This window comes from Ruditapes philippinarum, unplaced genomic scaffold (assembly GCF_026571515.1).
Source record: "Ruditapes philippinarum isolate M1 unplaced genomic scaffold, ASM2657151v2 ctg11509_1_1_1_1, whole genome shotgun sequence".
Taxonomy (NCBI): Eukaryota; Metazoa; Mollusca; class Bivalvia; order Venerida; family Veneridae; genus Ruditapes; species Ruditapes philippinarum.
Window position 1 is genome coordinate 1 of NW_026858486.1, and position 12153 is coordinate 12153.

The 12153-nt window shown below is 32.2% G+C and overlaps 1 pseudogene; it reads left to right on the forward strand.

Annotated features, from left to right (window-relative positions):
* The first annotated feature begins 996 nt into the window (after positions 1–996).
* LOC132753319 (snake venom 5'-nucleotidase-like) overlaps positions 997–12153 on the forward strand; it is a 31097-nt pseudogene continuing 19940 nt past the window's right edge.

Below are 12153 nucleotides of genomic sequence, written 5' to 3' on the forward strand. Positions count from 1 at the left end.
CTGGGTTAAAAGTAAATGCCTGTCAGGCATAAGAGAGTTGCTTTGCAATATAGAACACTGGCTTAGGATTCATGAAACATAATGTAAACCTGCATTTACTTTTAACCCAGTTTAGTTTAAATTGTATGTGACTTCAAACATTGGAAGTAAATTTTGCTTGTGAAATTTTATATTAAGGCAACTCTTTTTCAGCCATTGTTGCAGACAGGATGTGTGAATTCACACTGGCATATTAACTTGAGTTTCTCAAATTTTGGAAAATCAAAAATAAAGCCGTCTTTGATACATGTCACGTTATTATAAATCTATACATAGTAACTAAAAATATTTATTTATTTTCATATAAAATCATAGTGCTTAACAAAGATAAAGTGATTCCTTTTATAAAAACTAATGACTTCCTAGCTTAGCATTATGGTACATGATTGTTTACTTCCTGTCTTTAGTTGGAAAAAATTGCATTAAGGTAAACATTGCATAATTCATACTCAAATTGTATTTTTTTTACTTGAAGTGTGAGAAACAGCGAATGTCCCGGGTTCAATCATTGGGATTTTTCAGAGACACTTTCAGTGTTTCCCACCTACCTACAGGTGAACTGGTAAGAAATCCAGGTAATCCTCACATGTGTAAGTGCTACGGGCATGTAAAAGAACCAAGGGGTCTATTAAATAAGAGCTAGGGACTGGTTCCCGGATTCCCTTGTATCTCATAGCTGTCTCTCAATTCAATTCAATGTGTACAATGTATACCTGCTTAGTGTAATCGTAAAACAATTTTGAAGCAGTGTGATGTAGATATAAAGAAAGAAGTGGTTATATGCCCTGTAGAGTGTTTTAACTATTATATCCTAATAATAGAAGAAATTGATAAACTATATGATAAAGCAGGTGTATCAAGATAAAATTTTAGAAAATGTAATTACTATATACATACATTCAGTGGTCTTAACTGAGGGTGTTATTTTTTAGTAAACTTTTAATTAGTTTACATATTATTTATTAATTTCATTCTCATGTTTATTTATTATTGAAAATGGTTGCACATGCTACTTTTAGAAAACTGATGTAGAAGAAAAATTAGAGAAATATCACCATGACAGAGAAAAAAGTTACGATTCTACATTTTAACGATGTGTACAATATTGAGCCGCAGAAAATTGAACCATCTGGTGGGGCAGCCAGGATGACTCATTATGTGAAATCATTAAAGGATGAAAATCCTCTTGTATTGTTCAGTGGGGATGCTCTTAATCCTTCTTTAAGTAAGTAAAATTCTCCTATATATAATGAACTGATCTCTTTTACTGTAACATATGAATATTCTTTTCAATAATCTAGAGAACATAATAGATCATTGTCAAAATTAGAGTTTATAGATCATTTGCATCATTTGTAATGTTTCATAAGAATCAACAGAAATTGCTGCTTTATCTAGGTAAATTATTTTTTGATAACGGTACTATGTTTTAGAGAACAATATTTTACATGTAGATTGATATATATGTCAGGTTACAAGAATTTAAGTGACAATCTATGAATGGTTAAGCATGGTTAAGCATGTTAATGAACTTCTAAAGGTTCTTTTTAAAAAAAATATGAATTACATTGTACATTGATGAATTAACATGCTACTGAATAAATAATGGTCACAAAACAGTCATTACTGTCAAAAACTATAATTTATACATACATTTTGTATGTAACAATAGGCACACTGACTTTTTTAAACCTTCTTTTTTATGCTTTTAAGTTTTTAAATTTTAGAATCTTATCAAAAACTTCCAACACAGTTTCATTTATAAAGGCAGTTGGAAAAAAGAAGTCACATCCAGTTTTTACATAATTTGTGTTCCAAGGAAAGGCAGTGTCATACCCTACATGATAGTGTCAGTAGAGTCATTGCTTAGGGAAAGATCATTATAACTGCATAAAATTATCTTACTTATCATTGTCTAGTATGATAATGTACATATAACATTTTGCAAATGAAGTTTATTCAAATAAAAGTTTTCCTTCCTGATCTTAGCCCTTAACCTTCTGGCACCAAAAGTTATAGACCTTTGCTACAGATCTGTTAGCTGAATCTGTTCAATCTTGATATGCCAAATATTGATATTGGACAGTCTAAAAAAGGAAGCTTGACCAATCCATAATACCATTTAAGAAATTCAAGAGTTGGTTTAGTCATGTTAATTAAGTGATTATAGAGTTTTGTGTAATTAAGTGAAGATGTATTGTATCACGTTAAATGTATATGTAATTTTGAATATATTTCAGTGAGTATATTTTTGAAAGGTAACCAGATGATACCAATGTTAAATGCCATACAGGTACAATGTGCAGTGTATGGTAACCATGACTTTGGTAAGTCAATTAACATGTTTCTAAATATTGATGTTAAATGTCTTAAAGGGACTCCACTGAGATTATTTGAAATTACAGGTTTTGAAATATTTTTTTCTGGATTTGTATACTATTTAATGTGCCAAATGGCCCAAAAATGAAAAGCGTTGCAATGCTTTTTACTCATATTAAGCTAAGAATTGCACTAACCATTAATATTCAATTTAATTTTGAGTATATTTCTGTATCATCATTGAAGAATTTTCATTTTAAGTGCTTCATTTTGGCAGAGTGGTTTCAAAAAAGTTGATGTAAAAATTTCAAGTTTTCTGTTTTAGGCTTTTTTACCTCAGTAGAGTTACTTTTGATAAAGGGATTGTAAACATTTAGCACATTTTTGATACATGTGTGTTGTTCTAAACTAAATAAATAGTAATCAAGGAAAATACCTTTACATCTTCCTTAAAAATCATTAAAGGAGCTCCACTGACATCCAAAAAACATATAGAATTTTAAAATCTTATGTAGATCTGGGACACTCAAAACAAACAGAAATTATGAAAAATGTAATAAAGAAATGTACCCATAATTAAATTGAAAGTTGATGTCTAGTGTTATTTTTAGCCTGATTCTTATTTGAAGAATTTAAACTCTTTTTACATTTTACAGTCAACTTGTACAATCAAATGATTATTTTGGAAACAAAAGAATGAGCAAGTGATGTGAAATTGTGTACACAAGTTATTGGTATGGACCTTCATCATCAAATGGAATAAAATTCTCTGAAAAAAATATTTTCCAGTTTCAAAACCTCAGTGTAGTCCATTTTAGGGAAGATATATGAAGAGGACAAAAGTAAAGTCTTAGAAGTGTATGATTGCATGATTATCTTGATTGTTATTTCTATAAAAGCCCTGAGGGCCAAAGATCAGCAGTCATGGAAAATGAAGCTTATTAATTTGGCATAGTAGTTTCAAAAAAATTGATAAAATTGATGTAAATTTATTTTTCAGATTTTGGTGTTGACCATTTAGAGGATTTTGCAGAGCAGACAAATTTTCCCTGGTTGATGAGTAATATCACGGATAGGTTAACATTTAAACCATTAGCTGAAGGCAAGGTCAAACATATGCTAGACTGGCATGGTGTAAAGGTAGGGTAATTTACTACTGTAAATCAGGTAAATATTCTTATAATAAAAGTTATTTCATATACATTCTACATGTAACTGACAATTGAGTTTCTTTCTTTATGTAAGATCTCCCCTTCCCAAAAATTTTATACCGTTCTGGCAACAACTGTGTGGCAGCTGTATGAAAGTGTTCTATACTATCTATGCATCTGCAGTGTTATTTAGCTTTTTAGTTTTATGATTAGATTATTTATTTTAGATTTGATTGTGTATGGAATGCTATATAGCTGTATAGACACTTTCAAATATGTTCCTTGGAATTACCAATCCAGGTACTGTGAGCAATGAAGTGTAAAGTTTGCTTTGCTCAAGAAAAACATAGGACTTGCCCGCAAGACCAGGGTTTGAAACACATTGCTAGTCTCGGCGATGCATTTAACATACCTGAGTATGTTTAGCTCCGTACATGCCACTTTAGTACATATATTGGTAACTATTTGGGTCTTTATGCTTTCAATACGTTTAAGGAGCAGTTACGTGCTACATTGCTAGTGATGCAATGTACAGATGTTTGCAGTCTTTCATTTATGTGTGGAAACAATCATATTGTTGGCACTCTTCTTAAACTGATATTAAACAATAAAATCGAAATTCCATAATATTATTTATATCATTAGTTAAAGTTAAGTGGAGAACTTTGTTGTTTACTTTCAGATAGGGTTAATGGGTCTGGTAGAGGAGGAATGGATTGATACTTTATCAACTATAGACCCTGAAGATATCATTTTTGAAGATTTTGTAGAAGTTGGAAACAAATTAGCTGCTGAACTCAGGGAAGAGGTGATGTGGAAATTAAAAGATTTTTTATGTTGTTTTTTTTTTTTGTAGTATATAAATACTTTGTTTTACAGGCAAGAAAAATTAATTTCAATTAACAGCAATTTTCTAAAATTTGCAGACATTTTTAGCTCGACTATTCGAAGAATATGAGAGCTATTGTAGTCGCCCCGGCGTCGGCGTCAGCGTCTGCGTTGGTTAAAGTTTTTTGTAAAGTCAAATATCTCAATTATTACTTGAGATATTCAATTGAAACTTACAATACTTATTTCTAGTAACAATGTACATCAAATAGACAAGTTTGATAACTCTGCCTACAATATTGACAGAATTATGCCCCTTTTTAACTTAGAAATTTTGGTTAAAGTTTTTTGTAAAGTCAAATATCTCAATTATTGCTTGAGATATTCAATTGAAACTTACAATACTTATTTATAGTAACAAGTTACATCAGATTGACAAGTTGGATATCTCTGCCTACAATATTGACAGAATTTTGCCCCTTTGGAACTTAGAAATTTTGGTTAAAGTTTTTTTTGTAAAGTCAAATATCTCAATTATTGCTTGAGATATTCAATTGAAAATTAAAAATACTTTTTTATAGTAACAATGTAAATCAATTTGCAAAATTGCATAACTCTGCCTGCAATATTTGCAGAATTATTTGCCCCTTTGAAACATAGAAATTTTGGTTAAAGGTTAAAGGTCTTCAAAGATATTTACTTGAAACATTACACATGCACTTAGGGTCATAATTGGAGGGTCATAATTGTATGTCACTGACCAAGTTCCATAACTCTATCTTGCATTAAGGCTGATTCATATCCCCTTTTCTACTTAGTCTCTTGGTTAATGTTTACATGCAAGTTTTACATATCTCAATAACTATTAAAGATATTTATTTAAAACTTCACATATGCATTAAGGGTCATAATTGTAGGTCACTGACAAAGATCCATAATTCTATCTTGCATTTAGGCTGATTTTTCTCCCCTTTTTCAACTTAGAAATTCATGGTAAAGTTTTGCTTGTAAGCTGTTATCTCAATAACTACTGAAGGTTTGTGCCTTTTTTGGGACAATTTTTATGCATTCATAATAATAAAGCAGTGATTTACTTGATAAAACATCTTAATAACAAGCCTTTGTTACCTTTTCTGTCAAATTTATGTATTCATAGGTAATTAGTATTATTATACTCAATAAAACACCCTTGTGACATTACCTTCCGAATAGTCAAGCCAATACTGTTTAATTAGACTCTCTCTAAGGCCTATAACAAGAATTTATAAAAAAAAATTAGCCCTTTTGTGAACTTTTTTACATTATCAAGGCTCTTTTACTATCAAGCACTTAGAATAGTCGAGCGTGCTGTCCTACAGACAGCTCTTGTTTATGAAAGAAGTGTATATTATTACCACAGATTACTCTCATCTTAAGTACACCACCTAGATAGTTATTTTCCTGTATATATGTATGTGTATCTGTTGTATAATATGTAAGCTGAAAGTTTCTACATTGAACTTTACTTAAATTTAACTGCATTGACCAACATTTGAGAAACTCATGTACATGTATTCTTATCTGTAGAAATTTTCTGTACATTAGTGTGTGGTTTTCAGGTAATACTGAGCATATTTCTTTGTAAGCTTTTACATATCTTACTGTTTTAGTGCCCAAATTGATCTATGTTAGGAATTCGAATTCAAATTCTATATGTTTTTAGGTGTTTGCATGTCCTGATTCTTTTGTTTAAGTTTTTATTTAAAATGTTTTTGAATTTTTTTCATGTGATTTGATACGTATGTTACATATGTATACATAATGTATACATGTATATCTATTTGAACAGGGTGCAGACTTGGTGATAAGCATTGACCCACATGAGATGGCCAAATGACAGAAAGTTAGCCCAGTGTGTTGACGGTCTAGATATTGTACTAGGAGGACATGATCATGACTTTAATGTAGAAAAAGTAAGATTTTGTCTTAATTAACTCTTCCTCTAATGGAACCAAAATTAGCTAGCCTATGACACCAGTATAGGACTACACATCCTTGCATTCTGACCAGCCTCTATTACTGTTGGCTGACCAACTTAAGTTTTTTCAACTTTATATTCCCAAAAAAGATAAATGGACAGTTCAAAAATGGAAGCTGGACAAGTTCATTTAAGAATTCTGCAGGGTAAGAGTTGAGTACCATGTGGAAATTGTAGGTTGAAAGAGTACTAAATCTAAAAGATGGTTTGATGGGATAAAATATATAGATGCTTAAAGAGTCATTTGAATGAAAATGATTTTAAATATAGAAATTTTGGAATAATGAATCGAATTGTGAAATATATGCAGCAAACATAATTGTAATATTATTAAGTTACCGTTCACCGTGAAATATATAATGATTAACTCTAATCTGTGAGAGTTGTACATGTCAGCCATTGGTTGAAATATTAAATGAGAACAGATTTAAAAATGGCAATTGTTGATATTTCCAGAGTAAAATAGGGGAAAGATATGATTGATAGAAGAGTGGTACTTGACTTTTCGGTAACTTAAAGTAAGAATAGTATGACACAAAATGATGACAAAGTGGACGTTACAGTGGATTGTGTAGATCTAGATTCTAGTATCCCAGAAGATGAAGATGTGAAAAAAGAGGTCTTTAAAATAACAGGTTAGATGTTGAAAAATATTTGAGCCGTGTCACGTCAAAACCAACATAATGGGTTTGCGACCAGCATTGCGCAGTCTGATCAGGATCCATGCTGTTCGCTTACCAACCCTTTTACAAGTCGAGAAACTGATAGCGAACAGCATGGATCCTGATCAGACTGCGGGGATGCGCAGGCTGGTCTGGATCCATGCTGGTCGCAAACCCATTATGTTGGTTTTGTCGTGACACGGCTCATTTAACTCTCTGAATATAGAATTCTGACTTGTGATAATGATGTGCCTAAAGTCAGCAGTGTAAAAACAGTCCTGCTTGATTAGACACTATAGCATGGCTGCTGAATGTAAACATTGTAATATTGAATTACCTCATGTTAAAATGTAACAAGTCTATGAATAGATTCCTATATGTCTCTGTCTTGTCTATTTCAATTTGATTATCAGATTATTGCATTACAATAAGAATTTCACCACAACATATTTGTAAACAAAAAGCACATGCCAGTGATTGTGGTCAGAGCAATTGCATTTATTATGCTACCCGAAAAATTTTGGGGGAGCATATAGTTGCTGGGTTGTCCGTTTGTCCGTCAGTCCGTACAAACCCAGAGGTACTTGTGTGACTTGGAGATCAATGGGTAACAGTAAATTCTCTTTGATCCTATTCATTCCGTTTTTACTTGTGTGTCTTTTTTTAAGCCTTGTGTGACTAAAAATGGCAAAAAAAATCAAAGGAAAAGTCACATAAGTACCATTTTGTGAGTATGTCCGTCCGGCCATCCGTCTGTCCATACGTACGTATATCCCGAATTTGTGTCCGGCCCATAACTTTGTTATTTGAAGTCTGATTTTAAAACTATTTCTCAGAATTGATAACCATATTGAGACGACATGTCGCACGCAATATTTGGGTTGCTACCTTGAAGGTCAAGGTCACAGCATGACCTTGCAGCAAAATTGTGTACGGCCCATAACTTTGTTATTTGAAGTCGGATTTTAAAACTATTTCACAGAAATGATCACCATATTGAGACGATGTGTCGCGCGCAACATATGGATGACTACCTTGAAGGTCAAGGTCACAGCATGACCTTGCAGCAAAATCGTGTCAGGCCCATAACTTCGTTATTTGAAGTCAGATTTAACAACTATTTCACAGAAATGATCACCATATTAAGACAATGTGTCGAGCGCAACATTTGGGTTGTTTTTACACTTTGAACTTTGTCTGTGACATAATTCTTACACTACAAGAGGTATATCTTCCTGTGTCCAAAACCTATTCGGGGAGCATCTCCCGGTTCAAGAGTACAGATGTACAAGATAACTCATGGTATAGATAAAATACTTACACATGTAATCAAGGTTTTTGTATAACTAGCAAGTGATGATGTATTTAAAGATGGGTTTTTTGTTAAATTTCAAAATATCAGGTAGATACTTTTTCTATAGGTTTTAATGTACTGTGTACAGTTCATTTATGTTTTATTGATGGTGTTCAAGTTTATCTTATATTTCAGCTGAAATAGACAAAAAGATGGACGAGTATCTAGGAAGCATGGGTGTATCAATGGATGGTAGATTCGCTTCTATAAGAACCATGGAAACCAATTTAGGTAAGGTTAAATCTTCATCATTCTATTTTAATTTTTGGGAAGTTGATGACTTTTTTTTCATGCAGTTAACAATAATTCTAACACATACACCAATTTCTTTTCTAACTTAATAACAAAAACAACTTAAGCTTTGGTCCTGGTACAAAAATGTAATACAACTTTTTTGTAATCATCTATTTTATCACATATCCGTGCCCATTTTGCGACTCCGTAAAAATGGTATTGCATGGCCACGTCATTTACATTATTCAAACATAATATAAAGATGTGCTAAACTAAACTATAGGTGCGTCAATGACAAATTATTCTTTTGCACTTTAAGCAGTCTTTATTTTGGATATGTGATAAATAGAATATTTATTCGTGTAGGTTCATTACTGAAATTATTGAACTTGTTGAATAAAATAATATTTTGCTAGCCAAAGGCTCGCATAATATAATTTTATTCAACTAGTTCAATAAATTCAGTATTCAACCTACACTCATTCAATATCCTCTATATATTGCAGGAAATTTTGTAACAGATATTATATTAGAAGCAGTGCCTGCAGATATATGTCTCATCAACTCGGGAACATTTAGATCTGATAGAATACATCAAAAAGGCGAGTTCCGACTGCGGGATCTTCTCACAATATTGCCATTAATGGACCCCCTTGTTGTCATTGAAATCTCAGGTAAATATTTTATAAAGTTATGCATTATAAACAGTATTGATACATATTTGTGATTTCTTTGAAATTTTGGAAGCATAACAAGATGATGTATTTTAAAATGAAGTTTTTGTTTATTTGGCTTGTATAATTGAACTTCTAGCAGTTGTATATTTTTAGCTTGCATTATTTCAAAGGATATGGTTTGCTTTTATGCATAATTTTATATCCCCTGAGGACGAAATTATATTTTCTTTTAACCATGTACATGTAGTGTAAAAACATTGAACTTTTTTATAGGAGAATTATTTTATTTGGTCAAATAAGAAGAGGTAAATACCAATTGAGCCTATTTTGAAAATAGATAAGAAACTTTGAACTAGAAGTTTTTTTACATCTACAGACATGGCCAATGTTTTTTTCTGATGTTTAACTGCTAACTTAACATATTTATACTTCTTTTTTGAGCTTTACTTAAAGTAAAGGTCATATGTTCTCAGATACAGTGTTACTTTCACATAGTTCATTAATTTCATCAATATTAATTTCATGGGATATACATAGACTTCATTTATGTTGAATTATCAGTTTTTTCCCCAACATTGGCTAAGAAAGATAGATAGCTTCCTGATAAATTACCATACAGGGTGAAGGGTCAAGTGGTTGAGCTCATTAACAATCTTAACAACTCAGTCATGAAAATCAAAACACTACAGAGAACTTTGTTTATGTCTTTACCTATACATACATCACCAAGATGTGTTTAATTTAAACATTCTATTTATTGAACCAAACATGTTCAAAATATAAGAGAACAGAATAAGGGACAATTTTTGTCTTATAACACAATGTTCCTCTTGTAGGTATTGCTAACTTATGGTTGTTTTAATTTTCAGGGAAAGATGTTGTAAAAGCATTGGAGAATAGTGTGTCCCAGTATCCCAAACTAGAAGGCCGGTTCCCTCAGGTAGCCGGGATAAAGTTTGTTTTTGACCCCACCAAACCTCCAGGGAAGAGAATTGAAGCTGGCCTGGTTAAAGTTCAAGACCAGTTTATAGATCTGGAAAAGGTTTGTTCTAAATCATTATAGATAATAAAGTAAGGGACTCCCTATGGAAATGATAAATTTATACCACTGCTGTTCCTAAATAAATTGGCACACATAAAATATCAACTCAAAGTTAAATTGATACAATTTGGCTATGTTTTGACGATAGTTTTGGAACAAATGGTCTTAAGTTTACTTGTGTGTTAATTATTTCTTGTAGAAATGAAAGCATAGTACATTTCCAATAGGTCATGTTTTTGTTATATTTCAGAAGTACAGGTTATGTACGAAGGAGTATATAGCAAGTGGTAAGGATGGGTACGATGTATTCAAAGATTGTCCTGTTGTGGTATGTTGTTTGTTCTTGTTTATTTGTAACCACTTTGGTTGCATAACCACTGTTAATACTATATTGTGTTTATACTTTGATTACTTGTTTGTGAAGGGTTACTAGTGTATGGGCATGTTTTGAGGGTGAAGGGTTATTTGTGGGTGTGTTTTGAGGGAGAAGGGTTACTTGTTGGTGTGTTTTGAGGGTGATAGGTTACTTGTGGATGTATTTTGAGGTTGAAAGGTTACTTGTGGGTGTGTTTTGAGGGTGAGAAGTACCATAGCATGACTGTGTTTTCATAAAACATTGTGTTTTGTAATGTGTTTTGTTGTGACTTGTAATTGATTTAGATGGGGAAAGGATTTATTATGAAGATAGTAAAATAAAACAATGTGTTTTCTAATGTGTTTTGTTGTAGGTGTGTTTTGTGAAGATTTAAAAATGCTAAAATGTGTTTTCATTGTGTAATTGTATGGTTGTGTAAGTTTTATTAGCTCACCTTAGCACAACGTGCTCATGGTAAGCTACTGTGATCCCCCACCATCCGTCCATGTGCGTTGTCAACAATTTCTTTAAACAAAATCTCCTCAGAAACAAATGACTGCACAGTAACCAAACTTTACAGGAATGATCCTTGGGTGGTCCCCTGCCAAAGTTGTTCAAAAGGTTCTGGTCTGTTGCATAAGTAGGTCACGGGGCCAGAAAATGCAAAATTAAAAAATCTTCTTGTCTGAAAGTACAAGGCCTAGAGCTTTGATATTTGGTATGTGATAGCACCTACAGGTCCTCTACCAAGGTTGTACAAATTATAGCCCTGGGGTCAAAATTGGCCCTGCCCTGGGGGTCATAGGTTTTCCTTATATGTATATAATAAAAACTTAAAAGATCTGCTTGTCTGAAGGGACAAGGCTTCGAAATTAGATATTTGGTATATGATATTATCTATAGGTCCTCTACCAAAGTTGTTCAAATTATAGCCCTGGCGTCAAAATTGACCCTGCCCCAGGGGTCATAAGTTTTCCTTTAATGTATATAGTAAAAACTAAAAAAAAAATCTTCTCCCCAGAATTGACAAAGGCTAGAGGTTAGATATTTGGCATGAGGCATTGTGTAGTGGATAGTGGAACTCTTCCAAGATTTTTCAAATTATAACCCTGGGGTCAAAATTGAATTTAAGACCTGGTAACTTCACTTTTGTTTATCAATTGCATTTAGTACTCAGGTCAGGGCATCGGGGCCAATGGCTGCCTTGCTTTTTTTTTTAGGTATGTGTGCATTTTCTCCTGTCATTATCTTACCCCTTTTTTCCAGAATATTCATTTTTATTGTATAAATTAAACCAACAATAAAAAGAATTGCAATACATTTCACTCAAATTGGGATAAGAATTGCACAAAAAATCAATATTCAATGTATTTCTGAGTATTTTCATTTATTTTCTATTACAAATATTGGTATTTTCGTTTTAAGTGCTTCACTTTATCTATGTTAGGTTTCAAATTTTATGTTTTTTTGGCTTT